Raw genomic sequence first — 18,989 nt, 5'->3', positions numbered from 1 at the left:
CCTTACTTAACAATAAATTCTATTATGATGTCATAAAATTAGTTTAAGGCCCTGGGACGACACATCTGGTGCCGCTTATCTTCAGGGTGTGGATTCAGTGGCCAATACACACCTGTGACACCACTTATCTTGTTTGCCCCAATGGGACATTTTATGGAATACAGGGAGGGACACTATGTATGACCAGTGGGTACTCCTAGTGTTGCATCTGTCAGTGCAGGGTCTAATGGGTAGGCTCTTATGAGTTTGATGGCACAAGCATATGTGTCTCTCATAAGCGTCTGCAGAGGAGAACAGCTGGAGAGAGAGGAGCCTGGCAGGGGTGACCTCTCTGGACCAGGAGGAAAAATCCGATTTCTAGTTTCTAAAGGCGCACTCCCGGAGACTGCGGATGTGCAGATCAAAGCCTTTTTTATTAGGTCTAGAGCAGAGGTTCTTAACCTTGTTGGAGGTCCTGAACCCCACCAGTTTCATATGCGCATTCACCGAACCCCTCTTAATTGGAAAAATAAAATATGATTTTTTCAAATTCAACACATAGGAGGTATATATTTAAGTATATATTTATACATAGGTGCACAAAATGAACAAAACCATTAAGAACAAAGAACAAAACCATGAAAACAGGATTTTCACCCAAAAACAAAAACATAATGAATATTTACTGCAAATCAGTGACTTCTGCTGTTGTCTTACCAACCAACATATATATATACCACCAATGTATATATTGTGTTTATATAGTATGTATATGTATAAACACCAGGACATAATGCATAGCATAAAATAATGACCCCTCCCCCACCAGTGCAAAATTGCGACCCCAGAGCAAATTCATGTCATATCACTTCATAGCCCGACATGTTTCTCATTCCCCCCCCCCCCCCATTTCATTACAGGATTCATCAGGGGACCACAAAACAACATGATCCTAATCTCAAAAATTGTAAAGATGACATGGCTTCAATCATTGGTTCTGAAATGGATGTAAAGCAGTGGTCTCCAAACTGTGGCCCTCCAGCTGTTGCAAAACTACTACTCCCAGCATGCCTGGAAAGCCAATGGCTTAACATAACATACAACTATATAAATGCAACTATATGATTTAAAAAGTACTACAGATAGACACAAATGGGGGCCACAACAACAGACGATGAATAATGATAAACACCAGGACACAATGTGTACAATAAAAAACTAACCCCTCATGCAAAATTGTGGCATTTCACTTCATGTTTCTCCCCCCCATTTAATTGCAGGATTATTCAGGGGACTACTAAATAACATGATCATAATCTAAACAAAAAAAAAAAACTTGTACAGATGACAAATTCATGTCATTTCACTTAATATCCAGACGTGTTTCTCCCCCACTATATAACTGCAGGGTTCCTCAGGGGACCATAAAATAGCATGATCCTAAGCTCAAAAAAATTGTAAAAATGACATGGCTTCAATCAATGGTCTTGATATGGATGTAGGGCAGTGGTCTTCAAACTGTGAACCTCCAGCTGTTGCCAAACTACAACTCCCAGCATGCCCGGACAGCCGTTGGCTGTCCGGGCATGCTGGGAGTTGTAGTTTTGCAACAGCTGGAGGTCCACAGTTTGGAGACCACTGATACGGGCTGTATATATTGTCTCCCTCCAGGCCCCATCTTGCAGGAGTTTCGGGTAATACCTCAGGGGTTTCCTAATATTCCATAATTCCTTATTTAGGAGATTTTCATTTCGTGATGAATTTGACTTTTCTGCCGAAGAACGTTTAATGAAAAATAATAAGAAAGGGCTTAGCTGGCCTCCAGTAGTTCTGCTGCTTTCATAACCTGGCGAATGATATATAGTATCCATATGTATTACTGCACCATGTGGATATTAGATCCTTCTCGGATTGAGACCTTGAGACTATGTACACACAGCACAATCCCTATTCCCCCATGACGGAGAAACACAAGACCTTAGATGTCACCATTTACTTTACGGGGCTGCGGGGCGGCTTTTATAGGCGGCAGCTCGATCCCCCTCGGCTGGTACCGGGCTGAGGTATAATGTTCGTCAGGTGCCGGACTAGTCACCGACTTCAGGATCAAACTGGTTCCAGATGTCCTGTTAGTGACTTCAACGTGAACCAAACCTTCGGCGCATTACACCGCAAATAGACTTCACAGCTACAATCACATCATCTCCGCGCAAAACCCAAATCCCAAACGTGGAATCAAGAAGAACCCGAGAAGCTGAGGAGGAGTCGTGTCATCATTTCCAACCGCGACCCCGAGAGCCGAATCCACGAAGATGTAGAGCTACTGTATGGCGGGGGGGTAATCACCGAAAGGACAAGGGCATAATAATCAACCGTAAAAAATACTGACCGCGCAAGAACATACACCATAACTATGAGAACAGAGGTGCCTCCTGTAACAAGTAATCAGGGAGCAATGTTATAAAAGTTATATTCTTGTATATAGGAGCAGCATTATAGTAGTTATATTCTTGTATATAGGAGGCTGTATTATAGTAGTTATATTCTTGTATATAGGAGCAGTATTATAGTAGTTATAGTCTTGTATATAGGAGCAGTATTATAGTAGTTATATTCTTGTATATAGGAGTAGTATTATAGTAGTTATATTCTTGTATATAGGAGGCAGTATTATAGTAGTTATATTCTTGTATATAGGAGCTGTATTATAGTAGTTATATTCTTGTATATAGGAGCAGTATTATAGTAGTTATAGTCTTGTATATAGGAGGCAGTATTATAGTAGTTATATTCTTGTATATAGGAGCAGTATTATAGTAGTTATATTCTTGTATATAGGAGTAGTATTATAGTAGTTATATTCTTGTATATAGGGGGCAGTATTATAGTAGTTATATTCTTGTATATAAGAGCAGTATTATAGTAGTTATATTCTTGTATATAGGAGCAGTATTATAGTGGTTATATTCTTGTATATAGGAGCAGTATTATAGTAGTTATATTCTTGTATATAGGAGCAGTATTATAGTAGTTATATCCTTGTATATAGGAGCAGTATTATAGTAGTTATATTCTTGTATATAGGAGCTGTATTATAGTAGTTATATTCTTGTATATAGGAGGCAGTATTATAGTAGTTATATTCTTGTATATAGGAGCAGTATTATAGTAGTTATATTCTTGTATATAGGAGCAGCATTATAGTAGTTATATTCTTGTATATAGGAGGCTGTATTATAGTAGTTATATTCTTGTATATAGGAGCAGTATTATAGTAGTTATAGTCTTGTATATAGGAGCAGTATTATAGTAGTTATATTCTTGTATATAGGAGCATTATTATAGTAGTTCTATTCTTTTATATATCAGGCAGTATTATAGTAGTTATATTCTTGTATATAGGAGCAGTATTATAGTAGTTATATTCTTGTATATAGGAGGCTGTATTATAGTAGTTATATTCTTGTATATAGGAGCAGTATTATAGTAGTTATAGTCTTGTATATAGGAGCAGTATTATAGTAGTTATATTCTTGTATATAGGAGCAGTATTATAGTAGTTATAGTCTTGTATATAGGAGCAGTATTATAGTAGTTATATTCTTGTATATAGGAGCATTATTATAGTAGTTCTATTCTTTTATATATCAGGCAGTATTATAGTAGTTATATTCTTGTATATAGGAGCAGTATTATAGTAGTTATATTCTTGTATATAGGAGGCTGTATTATAGTAGTTATATTCTTGTATATAGGAGCAGTATTATAGTAGTTATAGTCTTGTATATAGGAGGCAGTATTATAGTAGTTATATTCTTGTATATAGGAGCAGGATTATAGTAGTTATATTCTTGTATATAGGAGCAGTATTATATTAGTTATGAATTCGGGTAGAAAAACAGACATGGTGCACATCTACAATATTGTATAATGATCTGATTGCTTCTCAGCATAATATCAAAAACTAACAGGTTGTTAGTATACATTTTTGATCAAAAAGTACAAGCCCACTCGCCACGTCAAGGCCACCTATTTAGAGTGGGTCCCTAACGTCCCTAGCATAAAATGGCGCAGCACCGAGCGGCGACCACCACCGCCGCGACACCAATGCCCACAGGGGGGGAACGACCCACCGGCAGAGCGGCCCCAATGCCACTCAAACCAGTCTATGGGCCGCACCCCTCCGCAGACACGGCGCCACGGCAGCAACGGACACCGCACAGCACCACACCAGATGTGTAGATGTGCACCATGTCTGTTTTTCTACCCGAATTCACACTGTGATTTCTATCCCCTCTTTTTTTTTTTGTTTGAACATGTTGTCTGCACTCTTCCCCACCCCCTCAGCCCAACCCTATATAAGTAGTAGTTAGCTACACATGGGTCATTTCTTTCCTAGCAGCCTCCCAGTCTGACTGGGAGAGCTTGGTAAGTGAGCCATTACACCTTGTTCACACTGGTGTGGTGCTGTACGGTGTCCGTTGCTGCCGTGGCGCCGTGTCTGCGGAGGGGTGCGGCCCATAGACTGGTTTGAGTGGCATTGGGGCCGCTCTGCCGGTGGGTCGTTCCCCCCCTGTGGGCACTGGTGTCGCGGCGGTGGTGGTCGCCGCTCGGTGCTGCGCCATTTTATGCTAGGGACGTTAGGGACCCACTCTAAATAGGTGGCCTTGACGTGGCGAGTGGGCTTGTACTTTTTGATCAAAAATGTATACTAACAACCTGTTAGTTTTTGATATTATGCTGAGAAGCAATCAGATCATTATACAAGATTGTAGATGTGCGACCATGTCTGTTTTTCTACCCGAATTCTCATTATATTAGTTATATTCTTGTATATAGGAGCAGTGTTATAGTAGTTATATTCTTGTATATAGGAGCAGTATTATAGTAGTTATATTCTTGTATATAGGATCAGTATTATAGTAGTTATATTCTTGTATATGGGAGGCAGTATTATAGTAGTTATATTCTTGTATATAGGAGCAGTATTATAGTAGTTATATTCTTGTATATAGGAGCAGTATTATAGTAGTTATAGTCTTGTATATAGGATCAGTATTATAGTAGTTATATTCTTGTATATAGGAGCAGTATTATAGTAGTTATATTCTTGTATATAGGAGCAGTATTATAGTAGTTATAGTCTTGTATATAGGATCAGTATTATAGTAGTTATATTCTTGTATATAGGAGCAGTATTATAGTAGTTATATTCTTGTATATAGGAGCAGTATTATAGTAGTTATAGTCTTGTATATAGGATCAGTATTATAGTAGTTATATTCTTGTATATAGGAGCAGTATTATAGTAGTTATATTCTTGTATATAGAAGCAGTATTATAGTAGTTATATTCTTATATATAGGAGCAGTATTATAGTAGTTATATTCTTGCATATAGAAGCAGTATTATAGTAGTTATATTCTTATATATAGGAGCAGTATTATAGTAGTTATATTCTTGTATATAGAAGCAGTATTATAGTAGTTATATTCTTAAATATAGGAGGCAGTATTATAGTAGTTATATTCTTGTATATAGGAGCAGTATTATAGTAGTTATATTCTTGTATATAGGAGGCAGTATTATAGTAGTTATATTCTTGTATATAGGAGCAGTATTATAGTAGTTATATTCTTGTATATAGGAGCAGTATTATAGTAGTCATATTCTTGTATATAGGAGCAGTATTATAGTAGTTATATTCTTGTATATAGGAGCAGTATTATAGTAGATATATTCTTGTATATAGGAGCAGTATTATAGTAGTTATATTCTTGTATATAGGGGCAGTATTATAGTAGTAACCAGTGCTGTATGAACAGATATCCATTCACCAGAAGAAGAACTTTTCTTAACCTGTTGGGTCTGAGCATTTTTGTGTTTCTATTTTGATAAAGAAGGAACAGAGCATCCTTTCTGTTACAGTGTGTCAGTCAGTATAATGATAGACTTTTCAAGATTGGCTTTGAGCTCTCTCTCTTATCTGTCAGGAGAGCTCAGCAAATATTTTATTCTGGCAGAAAAGCTTATTTGGAGAAACTAAAAGCCGGTGAATATCCATCATTGTCGGCCATAATCACTGCTGAACGTGGAGTCTGTGCCTTGTCATCTCCCTGGACAGATCTGGTTGTGATATGGAGGAGACCACAGTCCTGGGATGACTGACTCCCATTACAATGATAGATGACACCACTCTCCATCTACTTCTCAGATATTCAGGGGGGAAATTCTTATGTGGAATTCTCCTCCATTCTGTCTTTTCTACATGGTGGTTCATGCCCTGGGGGATCCAATGGTGGAGCAGGTGTTTACTATGAGACGTCTGCACTTTATTATTATATTGTATTTATATCTTACAGTAGATTTATATATTAAACTCAAACACTACAATGAGGAGAACCTGAAAACGTATCACCCAGTCCAGATTTATTTCACAATGGACCTGTTTTTGCACCATTTAAAACAATTAAGGCATAAATACTATGGAAACCTTCAAATTTGTTTTCAAACTCTTGCTGTTACTTATCTTAGTACAAAACAAAATTGCCTTGTGTTTTTACAAGAAAACATTGCTCAGTTTCTACAGCCTATGTGTATTGTCATAGTGCTGCTTGCTCTGTCTGTTCACAGTGAAATCCATCAGCTCAGTCTCCAGCCTTTATCTCTCCTTTCCTGAATGAAGAATGAAAGTCCATTTTAGTCTGGACAGAGTAGACCGAGGAGACTGGAGGAGAAGACAGAGAAGTCTGTGGAGGGGACAGAGGGGTCTGGAGGAGGGGACAGAGGGGTCTGGAGGATGACAGAGAGGTCTGGAGGAGGACAGAGGAGTCTGGAGGATGACAGAGGAGTCTAGAAGAGGACAGAGGGGTGTGGAGGAGGAGGACAGAGGGGTCTGGAGGAGGACTGAGGGGTCTGGAGGAGGAGGACAGAGGAGTCTGTGGAGGGGACAGAGGGGTCTGGAGGATGACAGATGAGTCTGGAAGAGGACAGAGGGGTCTGGAGGAGGAGGACAGAGGAGTCTGGAAGAGGACAGAGGGGATCTGGAGGGGGACAGAGGAGTCTGGAGGAGGACAGAAGAGGGGACAGAGGGGTCTGGAGGAGGACAGAGGAGTCTGGAGGAGGATGACAGATGAGTCTGGAAGAGGACAGAGGGGATCTGGAGGGGGACAGAGGAGTCTGGAGGAGGACAGAAGAGGGGACAGAGGGGTCTGGAGGAGGACAGATGGGTCTGGAGGAGGACAGAAGGGCCTAGAGGAGGACAGAGGGGTCTTGAAGAGGACAGAGGGGTCTGGAGGAGGAGGACAGAGGGGTCTGGAGGAGGACAGAGGGGATCTGGAGGGGGACAGAGGAGTCTGGAGGGGGACAGAGGAGGGGACAGAGGGGTCTGGAGGAGGACAGAGGAGTCTGGAGGAGGACAAAGTGGTCTGTAGGAGGATAGAGGGGTGTGGAGGAGGACAGAGGGGTGTGGAGGAGGAGGACAGAGGTGTCTGGAGGAGGGTCTGGAGGAGGACAGAGGGGTCTAAAGGAGGACAGAGGGGTCTGGAGGAGGACAGAGGGGTCTGGAGGAGGAGGACAGAGGGGTCTGGAGGAAGACAGAGGGGTCGGGAGGAGGAGGACAGAGGGGTCTGGAGGAGGACAGAGGGGATCTGGAGGGGGACAGAGGAGTCTGGAGGAGGACAAAGGGGTCTGGAGGAGGACAGAGGAGTCTGGAGGAGGACAGAGGGGTATGGAGGAGGACAAAGGGGTCTGGAGGAGGACAGAGGGGTGTGTAGGAGGACAAAGGGGTCTGGAGGAGGGCAGAGGGGTGTGGAGGAGGACACAGGGGTCTGGAGGAGGACAGAGGGGTGTGAAGGAGGACAGAGGGGTCTGGAGGAGGAGGACAGATGAGTCTGGTGGAATACAGAGGGGTCTCGAGGAGGACAGAGGAGTCTGGAGGAGGACAAAGGGGTCTGGAGGAGAACAGAGGGGTGTGGAGGAGGACAGAGGGGTCTGGAGGAGAACAGAGGGGTGTGGAGGAGGACAGAGGGGTCTGGAGGAGGAGGACAGAGCTGTCTGGAGGAGGAGGACAGAGGAGTCTGGAGGAGAACAGAGGGGTCTCAAGGAGGACAGAGGAGTCTGGAGGAGGACAAAGGGGTCTGGAGGAGGACAGAGGAATCTGGAGGAGGAGAGAGGAGTCTGGAGGAGGAGAGAGGAGTCTGGAGGAGGAGGTCAAAGGGGTCTGGAGGAGGACAGAGGGGTCTGGAGGAGCACAGAGGAGTCTGGAGGATGACAGAGGGGTCTGGTGGAGGAGGACAGAGGAGTCTGGAGGAGGAGGACAGATGGGTCTGGAGGATGACAGAGGAGTCTGGTGGAGGAGGACAGAGGAGTCTGGAGGAGGAGGACAGATGGGTCTGGAGGATGACAGAGGAGTCTGGAGGAGGACAAAGGGGTCTGGAGGAGGACAGAGGGGTCTGGAGGAGGAGGACAGAGGAGTCTGGAGGAGGGGGACAGAGGAGTCTGGAGGAGGGGGACAGAGGGGTCTGGAGGAGGACAAAGGGGTCTGGAGGAGGACAAAGGGGTCTGGAGGAGGACAAAGGGGTCTGGAGGAGGACAGAGGGGTCTGGAGGGAGAAGATAAGTATCTGGAGGAGAAGACAGGAGAAATTAGCTCTATTTTCCTATTCCTTGATAATGTATTCTTCCTGTATATATATTACAATGCTACCTGGAGCCTTATTGAGTCGGCGATGGAATCCTGGACGTCATATAGTATAAAGTACATATAGGGAAGAAATAATTAAAATTTTCTGTACATAGAATTCATATTGAGATTCTCTGGAGTGATATTTAAGTATAGAGTAAGTAAAAACACTATAACATGTCAATGGTTTTCCCTTATGAAAAAAACATTTAAATGAAAATCAGTGACAGAGCAAAAATGCCAAGGAGCGTGCCATGGAAAACTGGCCCATTGTGCTGAATTCAGCGTTTCCTTGGCCTGTAAAAATGATTTAGTTGATATAGAGATCTCAGATGACGGTGCCAGCTCCGCCATGATGCCACAGTGAGTGCGGCGCAGCGTGCCAGTAATAGCAGTCAGCTGGCGCGGGTCTACATGCCAGGTCCGTCCACCATTTTCTTTGCTCACTTTGGCTTCTCCTCTGACAGCTGCTTCCTAAAAAGATGCTCAATTTCCCGTTCTTGCCGTATTTTTAGCATTTCACTAACATTTCGCTCTGAGTCGTTCACCAGATTCTACTTGTATAATGGAAACGTTACTTGTGCCTTGTTTTTCTACCTACAAATCTGTCAGTAAGTAGTAATGTTGGGGTCATCTCTGGAGAACAGATCAGGATCCAAATACGCAAAGTGGAAAACTCCAAGTAATAAAAATTGATCAATAAAATAGATCAGATGCATTGAACAAACCTGAAGAGAATATTTACCTAGACAGATAATATATAGAACTAATCTGCAAGAACAGTGCAGTCACTGTGTATATACATTACTATATGATACTCCAGAGCTGTACTCACTATTCTGCTGGTTAGATCACTGTGTACATACATTACATTACTTATCCTGTACTGATCCTGAGTTATATCCTGTATTATACTCCAGAGCTGTACTCACTATTCTGCTGGTGAGGTCACTGTGTACATACATTACATTACTTATCCTGTACTGATCCTGAGTTATATCCTGTATTATACTCCAGAGCTGTACTCACTATTCTGCTGGTGGAGTCACTGTGTACATACATTACATTACTTATCCTGTGCTGATCCTGAGTTATATCCTGTATTATACTCCAGAGCTGTACTCACTATTCTGCTGGTGAGATCACTGTGTACATACATTACATTACTTATCCTGTACTGATCCTGAGTTATATCCTGTATTATACTCCACACCTGCACTCACTATTCTGCTGGTGGAGTCACTGTGTACTTACATTACATTAATGTATTGGTTTAAAGCAGAAATCTTAGCTATTTTCTTATGAATTTGTTGGCTGATGCAGTCTGTCCCTACATAGTAGTATGTGTAATATGTACACTCAGTCAGCAGAGCGTGCATATATACTGCAGTGGAGATGCGCACTCCTGTTTTGTCATTAATCACTAGTTGAACGAAGAATCGGTCATGTAAAAATCCAGTCAATTCTGTAGTTTTGGGACATGGAGGAGCAGTAGTTGTTGTGCAGACGTCTTCCTTTGGCTTCTGATTCACTTAGCAGATGCGGTCGGAGCTCGTGCGGTCATGGAACAATCTGCTCAGATGGACGCTCGGTACAGGGGGTTGCGGGAGCCGTGTATACTCCTGTAGATCCTCCGACGTTACGTGGAAACTATCCCATTGTTCTAGCTGCCGCCTGCACTTCACATCAATCCTGACTTATAAAGGAGAAAATGTGTTTGATATTAAATCCAGAGCCCCCAATGATATCACCGTCACCTACAGGCGCGATGTAATGTTTACTATCAATGGGTTCAGAATAAAGGTCACGGGGTCAAGTGCGTAATCTTAGACACGGGCAAACGTTACGAGCGAGGGAGCGCGGCTCGAGGCCTCATTTACAAGCCTCCTCTGATACAATGGGGAATCGCACCGACCTCCCCGGAGCCCCTCGTACACTCTTACATTTTAAACAAATGAACCTAAAAGTGACTTTAATGCACAGAAATGGTTCCTTGTTTGACACGGATCACTTTCAGGGCCAGCTCCATTATCGTGACTTCATCACACATGTTGTAAATTACGCCATAAATTGCTGTAGCTTCGGGTCTATGTACATCGCGTGGAGTTCGCTCATGTATTTTTATCAGTATCGAAGCAACGGAACGTCAGTGTAAACATTACAGGAGAACACGATGTTATAGGGATGGTGAACGCACACATTGTGCCGCCATCTATATGTCTGCAGATCATCATAACTTACTGGTAAAAAGGATCAATTACCTTGATGAGGGGCAGTTACCCAGGGGCAACGCACAGGATGCCCAAATATAGTGCAGACCCGGATGTGCCCAATGGAGGGGTATGTGATGTCATCAGAGTAATGAAGTCCTGATGGCTGAAAACTACATTCACCCATCTTTCCCATTATTTTACAGAGGAGATCGGTGCTTGGAATATTACTCCTGCTCCTCTATATCTCTATAGTACACACTCAGAAGACAGGATCCTGCTCCTCTATATCTCTATAGTACACCCTCAGAAGAGAGGATCCTGCTTCCCTATATCTCTATAGTACACCCTCAGAAGAGAGGATCCTGCTCCTCTATATCTCTATAGTACACCCTCAGAAGAGAGGATCCTGCTCCTCTATATCTCTATAGTACACCCACAGAAGAGAAGATCCTGCTCCTCTATATCTCTATAGTACACCCACAGAAGAGAGGATCCTGCTCCTCTATATCTCTATAGTACACCCTCAGAAGAGAGGATCCTGCTCCTCTATATCTCCATAGTACACCCTCAGAAGAGAGGATCCTGCTCCTCTATATCTCTATAGTACACCCTCAGAAGATTGGATCCTGCTCCTCTATATCTCTTTAGTACACCCTCAGAAGAGAGGATCCTGCTCCTCTATATCTCTATAGTACACCCTCAGAAGATTGGATCCTGCTCCTCTATATCTCTTTAGTACACCCTCAGAAGAGAGGATCCTGCTCCTCTATATCTCTATAGTACACCCTCAGAAGAGAGGATCCTGCTCCTCTATATCTCTATAGTACACCCTCAGAAGATTGGATCCTGCTCCTCTATATCTCTTTAGTACACCCTCAGAAGAGAGGATCCTGCTCCTCTATATCTCTATAGTACACCCTCAGAAGAGATGATCCTGCTCCTCTATATCTCCATAGTACACCCTCAGAAGAGAGGATCCTGCTCCTCTATATCTCTATAGTACACCCTCAGAAGAGAGGATCCTGCTCCTCTGTATCTCTATAGTACACCCTCAGAAGAGAGGATTCTGCTCCTCTATATCTCTATAGTACACCCTCAGAAGAGAGGATCCTGCTCCTCTGTATCTCTATAGTACACCCTCAGAAGAGAGGATCCTGCTCCCCTATATCTCTATAGTACACCCTCAGAAGAGAGGATCCTGCTCCTCTATATCTCTATAGTACACCCTCAGAAGCAGCAGCAACATAGAGGACATTGTTAAACAGTACTGAGCAGTGTAAGCTGTGAATCCATCTCTAGGGGTCATATAATACCTTTCAGCAGCTTCATTTTATGTCTCTTTCTCTGTCTCAATTTGATGCTTCCTCCGGCTTTCCCCTCCTCTCTCCCAAAACTTCTATAGGCAGCTGTAACCTTTTTTCTTAATTTTTTATTTCAACAACAGTTGTACATTCCATATAAAATCACATTTCCATTTTTCTTTATCTTTTATCAATATTTCAAAAGAATTATCCGTTTTTTTCCCTCCCCCCCTGTACATTTCTCCAATCCAGTTCCAGTGCCCTGTCCAACCCTCGCCACTGAATATTCCTTTTGCCTTATCTAATACTACCCCCCCCCCCCTAAATAGACCTTCCTATCGCTAAAACCAAACAAAATAAGAAAATAGCATTTGGCTCCTCCCCCCTCAGAATCAAACTTTCAATCCAGACCCAACCGCATAACTAATTTCCTCCCTCTCATCTATTTCCTCTCTCGCACTCTCCTGGTCTCTACTATACATGTCATCCTTCCATCCCGTTATTATTATTTATATGTATATATTTTGTTCACTACTAATTTAGTATTAACAAATTTCCTCCCCTTGCCAGCGAGGAGCGCTGCATCTTCACGCCCTATTCCTCCCTGACTACTTGTGTTCCACTGCTGAGGACCTTTAAAGGGGTACTCCGGCGCTAAGACATCTTATCCTTTGGATAGGGGATAAGATGTCTGATCGCGGGGGTCCCGCCGCTGGGGACCCCCGTGATCTTGCACGCAGCACCCCGTTAGAATCAGCCCCCGGAGCATGTTCGCTCCGGATCTGATTACTGGCAATCAAGCAGGATGGAGCATTGTGATGTCACGGCTCCGCCCCGTGTGACATCACGCTCCGTCCCCTCAATGCAAGCTTATGGGAGGGGGCGTGACAGCTGTCATGCCCCCTCCCATAGGCTTCCATTGAGGGGGCGGAGCATGATGTCACACGGAGGCGGAGCCGTGACATCACAATGATCCGTCCCCGTGATCGCCAGTAATCAGACCCAGAGCAACACTGGGTGTTGTGTGCAAGATCACGGGGGTCCCCAGCGGTGGGACCCCCGCAATCAGGCATCTTATCCCCTATCCTTTAGATAGGGGATAAGATGTCTTAGCACAGGAGTACCCCTTTAAAAAGATATTTTACCCTAATGGGGGAACCACTCACATCCAATTAATTTGCTTGATCCAGTGCAAGGGCTCTCAATCGTTCAATTTTCATTCCAACTTGGAGAAAGAAGGAGCGAGAGAGGAGAGCCAAGAAACCAAAAAAACAAAAACAAAAAGAAAAACCAAAAAGGAGCTGTAACCTTATCCCTCAGTAAAATGATTCATCTAAGTTTTAAACAGTGGATGATGAGTTTAGGAGGAGGAGGAGTAGGAAAAAAGCTGATAAGAGGAGAGGAAAACATTTCTTATATTCACTTGTCCTATGGCTTTATGCTTAGTTAGTTGACTGTATTGTTATTACTATCTATATACATTATGACAGGATATGGATCCCCTGAGCTCCCCAGAGCCATGGAAATGTACGGAAGATAAAGATGGAGCCCAGGATCTGATTCTTTTGTCTCTGATTTATTGAATTTCTTTAAAGGGGTACTCCGGCGCTAAGACATCTTATCCCCTATCCAAAGGATAGGGGTAAGATGCCTTATCGCGGGGGTCCCGCCGCTGGGGAACCCCATGATCTTCCACGCCGCACCCTGTTATAATCAGCCCCTGTAGCGTGCTCGCTCTGGGTCTGATTACTGGTGATCACGGGGACGGAGCATAGTGATGTCACGGCTCTGCCTCCGTGTGACGTCGCGCTCCGCCCCCTTAATGCAAGCCTATGGAGGGGGCGTGACAGCTTTGACAGTTGTAGACAGCTGTCACGCCCCCTCGATAGGCTTGCATTGAGGGGGCGGAGCATAGTGATGTCACACGGGGGCGGAGTCATGACATCACTATGCTCCATCCCCGTGATCGCCAGTAATCAGACCCAGAGCAAGCACGCTACAGGGGCTGATTATAACGGGGTGCGGCGTGGAAGATCACGGGGGTCCCCAGCGGCGGGACCCCCGCGATCAGGCATCTTATCCCCTATCCTTTGGATAGGGGATAAGATGTCTTAGCGCCGGAGTACCCCTTTAATTTGTATTAGGAAATTGTTACATACCTTTTGCATATGGCGATCTGGATACAATGTACTTGATGTTACATTATACCTCAAAATTCAGAGTCCTGCTGATTCCTTCAACCCCAACTTCCAATTTCCCACAATCCCCTGCTGTATCAGGGTCTGAAGAGCGTATACTCCGCTGATTTACTTTCGTAGACGGGTCCTAAGACCCACCACAACACCATAGACCTATACTGGACCACCAGAAATGCAAAACGACTCCCAGTATGCCTAGGAGAGCCCCAGGTTGGCGAGCACATGTGTAATGTAACCTGCCTGGATGTGACAATGTTAATATGACGGGGAACAATGTTTCTTTCTAGTATTTCATGTTAGGAAATACTTTTCCTGTTTCCTTTATGGAATAAAATCCAGGAGAAATAGAAGAGAACTTGTTTCCACTCGGCGGCGGGTTCTCGTTCTGGTGGTTTGGCTGAATGTCCAGAACTGCAGCCTCTGTGCAATGGTAATATGTTCCTATGATGGGCAAAGGGTTATTACAATATATATACAGGGGTCCCTCAACATACGATGGTAATCCGTTCCAAATGGACCATCGTTTGTTGAAACCATCGTATGTTGAGGGATCCGTGCAATGTAAAGTTTAGGACAGTGGTCTACAACCTGCGGACCTCCAGATGTTGCAAAACTACAACACCCAGCATGCCCGGACAGCCAACGGCTGTCCGGGCATGCTGGGTGTTGTAGTTTTGCAACATCTGGAGGTCCGCAGGTTGTAGACCACTGTTAGAGGAAGTTGTACTCACCTGTCCCCACCACTCCGGACTGTCACCGCTCGTCACCGCTGCTCGGGACGTCGCCGTCCATCGCTGTCGCCTCGTCCCCGGGGTGTCCCCGACGCTCCGGCAAGGCCTCTGCTTCCCCGGCAACCGCGCTTTCCGTAGCCGCCATCACGTCGCTACGCACGCCGCTCCTATTGGATGACGGGACGGCGTGCGCAGCAACATGATGACGACGATGGAGAACGCGGACGATGCAGGGGATCCCGAAGAGGACGCGCCGGAGCCCCGAGGACAGGTAAGTGATCGTCAGCGGACCACACGGGGCACCATAAACGGCTATCCGGGGGCAGCTGAAGCAGTCTGCGCTGCCGGATAGCTGTTTATGCGATGGCCCCGACATACAAAAGCATCGTATGTTGATGCTGCCTTCACCATGCGATGGCCTCTGAGAGTGATCGTATGCTGAAATGATCGTATGTCGGGGCCATCGTAGGTCGGGGGAGGGGGGGGGGGGTCACTGTATATATATGTAGTCAGTATAGTATATAGAGTTATTACCAATAACATCCACCTCCATCCTGGGCCATCTAATGCCATCTTTTGTGGTAAAGACTCTTTGAGGCCCCCTCTACCCTGACATCATAATGACTTCTACCTCTGCCCCCCCCCCCCCACATAGTTTTGCCTCCAGGCACTGCACTGTATATTACATTTACAGTCTGTTGCGATGTGGGCACGGTATAACATTATTATCTAGTCAGCTGTATAAAGTGTTGAACTATAGTGTATAGTACGTAGTATAGTGCTGTATTGTGGTGTACTGGTGCGGAATAGGCTTGTCCTCCTGCCCTGTAAGGTGGATGGCACTTTCCTGTGTCTGCTGCGGCCCACTGCTCAGGTTTACATGTTATATGTATTTTAATGTCTTTGCATTTTTTATTTAATGTCTTTGCATTTTTTATTGCCATTAAGTATTAACTTTGTCTGTAGGAGGATGCATAGAGGATCACATGTGCAATTTGGCCAATCAGGGCCTCCTGCCCTGCTCCCTGAGGTCTGTCTAGATGGGGAAGAGTTAGTTAGTCTGTGGTAGTGTGAGTCTGGAGGGGACAGTGAGTGGAGGTCCAGTCCAGTCCAGACCTCTGCTATATGACCTGTACCTTCCCACATGAGGACAGGCCCAAGACATCCACTTTGTAAAGATTCCGGTTCCTTAGTGACATTACCCTTCACCAAGATCCGACCAGGTCATCCGTCTGTCAAGTTCCAGTCAGCTTTGGGGACAAGTGCCAAGAGGGCTGTAAAGCCCCATAGCCAAAGAAAAGGATAACGTGAGTGAAAGCCTCTGGCAACTCCAGTCCATACAAGTCTATCCTGGCGGTAAGCTCTTGAATTCCCCAAGTGAAGAGTCAGTTCCTAAGTCAAGTAAAGCTTAATTACAGTCAAGTCTCATTCAGTCAGGTCACGGCAAGGCTAGGACAACAAGTCTTAACATAGAGTTCTAACCATAGTCTACATAATACATAGATAGATAGATCTCCCATCCATGTGTTTCTCTCCTCGCAGTGTGTTGTTACATTGTATCTTATTCGCTCGTACACATCACATAGACTTTATACTTTCTTGTGTGTCTGTTATCCAGGATCATCAGTCTCCATCATCCTGACGCTCCTCAGTGTTACTATAGATGATTCTATATCTGTAACTATAGTCAGCGATGAGTCTATGAGTTCTAAATAGGGGGAACACATTGCAGTGCATAGGATGATAGATATTAGATAGATAGATAGATAGATATAAGATAGATAGATGGATATGAGATAGATAGATAGATATGAGATAGATAGATAGATATGAGATAGATAGATATGAGATAGATAGATATAGGATGATAGATAGATATTGAATAGATAGATATGGGATAAATATCGGATAAATACCGGTAGATAGATAGATATGGGATAGATAAATAGATAGTTAGATATGGGATGGATGGATAGATAGATATGAGATATGAGATAGATATGGGATAGATAGATAGATAGATAGATAGATAGATAAATAGATAGATAGATGTAGATAGATAGATAGATGGATAGATATGAGATAGATAAATATGAGATAGATAGATATGAGATAGATATGAGATAGATAGATAGATGTAGATAGATAGATAGAGATAGATAGATAGATAGATAGATATGAGATAGATAGATATGAGATAGATAGATATGAGATAGATAGATATGAGATAGATAGATATGAGATAGATAGGTAGATATGAGATAGATAGATAGATAGATAGATAGGAGATAGATAGATAGATAGATAGATATGAGATAGATATGAGATAGATAGATAGATAGATATGAGATAGATAGACAGATAGATAGATAGATATGAGATAGATATGAGATAGATAGATAGATATGAGATAGATAGATAGATAGATATGAGATAGATAGATATGAGATAGATAGATAGATATGAGATAGATATGAGATAGATAGATAGATAGATATGAGATAGATATGAGATAGATATGAGATAGATATGAGATAGATAGATAGATAGATAGATATGAGATAGATATGAGACTATGAGATAGATAGATAGACAAGGAGAAGGAAGAGCGTACACAAATTGAGGAATGACATTATACGCTACATAACTGTAGTAAAATGATTTTTAGTTTTTTTTCCTAATATTTTAATATTTTTTTTCTTCTCCCGGCTGCAGAATGTTCCCAATATCTGTCTTCCGTCTTTCCTTGAATAACAGGGGTTTCACCTGTCCTGACAGCTTTATGCCTTTGTCTCCGGAGCCGCTGACAGTCGCTTCTCTTCACCCTCATTCCTGACTGTCATCGCGCCGACATTTTCCATATCAACACATCTCCAGCCGGAGCGTATTGGAAAGTGTCCGGTCCTGTTATTACAGCGACGCATAGATACAAGAGTCGGGGATTAGAAGCGGCTTAAACCCATTGGACAGGACACCATTCTGGAGCACGGAGATGAAACGCTGCTGGAAATAGTCTATATTTCATAGTTATGAGCGGACGTCAGCCCCATGATCCCCCCATAGACCACCGCACCATGCTCCCCCCTCCAGCAGGTGCTTGGGGTCTATTTCTAGGGCTGGAACGTCATGTGACACTTCATCGGTTTATATTGGAGGCTGCGATGAGACGGAACAACAGATGTGGACGGGTTTAGGTCACCAGATTGAAGGCTATAGATCTAGATTATTAATGCCAAATGCATTCCTGGGCTTTATGCAGCCTCCTGACCTTGATCCATCACAATTCATTGAAAGCATCAAAGACAGTTGTCTCAAACTGTGGCCCTCCAGATGTTACAAAACTTCAACACCCAGCATGTCCGGACAGCCATTGGCTGTCCGGGCATGCTGGGAGTTGAAGTTTTGCAACATCTGGAGGGCCACAGTTTGAGACCACTGTTTTAGAAGATAAGGGGTGAATTCACAGCTTACACTGCTCGGTTCTGCTCTATAATGTCCTCCATTCTGCTGCTCCTTTCATGGGCGCACTATAGAGATATAAGGGAACAAAGAGTCTGTCATGTTGGGTGTTGAAGTTTTGCAACATCTGGAGGGCCACAGTTTGAGACCACTACTTTAGAAGATAAGGGGTGAATTCACAGCTTACACTGCTCACTCTATAATGTCCTCCATGCTACTGCTCTTTTCATGGGCACGCTATAGACATATAAGGGAGCAAAGAGTCTGTCAAGTTGGGAGTTGAAGTTTTGCAACATCTGGAGGGCCACAGTTTGAGACCACTTCTTTAGAAAGAGCAGAAATTCAGCTGGAAGTACACTCAGGATTAATCCAGATGGATTAACTCACTGAGGGATCAGGTTGCAGCTGCCTATAGAAGTTTTTGGA

The sequence above is a fragment of the Hyla sarda genome, chromosome 7 (genome assembly GCF_029499605.1).
Source record: "Hyla sarda isolate aHylSar1 chromosome 7, aHylSar1.hap1, whole genome shotgun sequence".
NCBI classification, from domain to species: Eukaryota; Metazoa; Chordata; class Amphibia; order Anura; family Hylidae; genus Hyla; species Hyla sarda.
The sequence above is the reverse complement of the archived record's forward strand: the minus strand, read 5'-3'. Positions refer to the sequence as shown.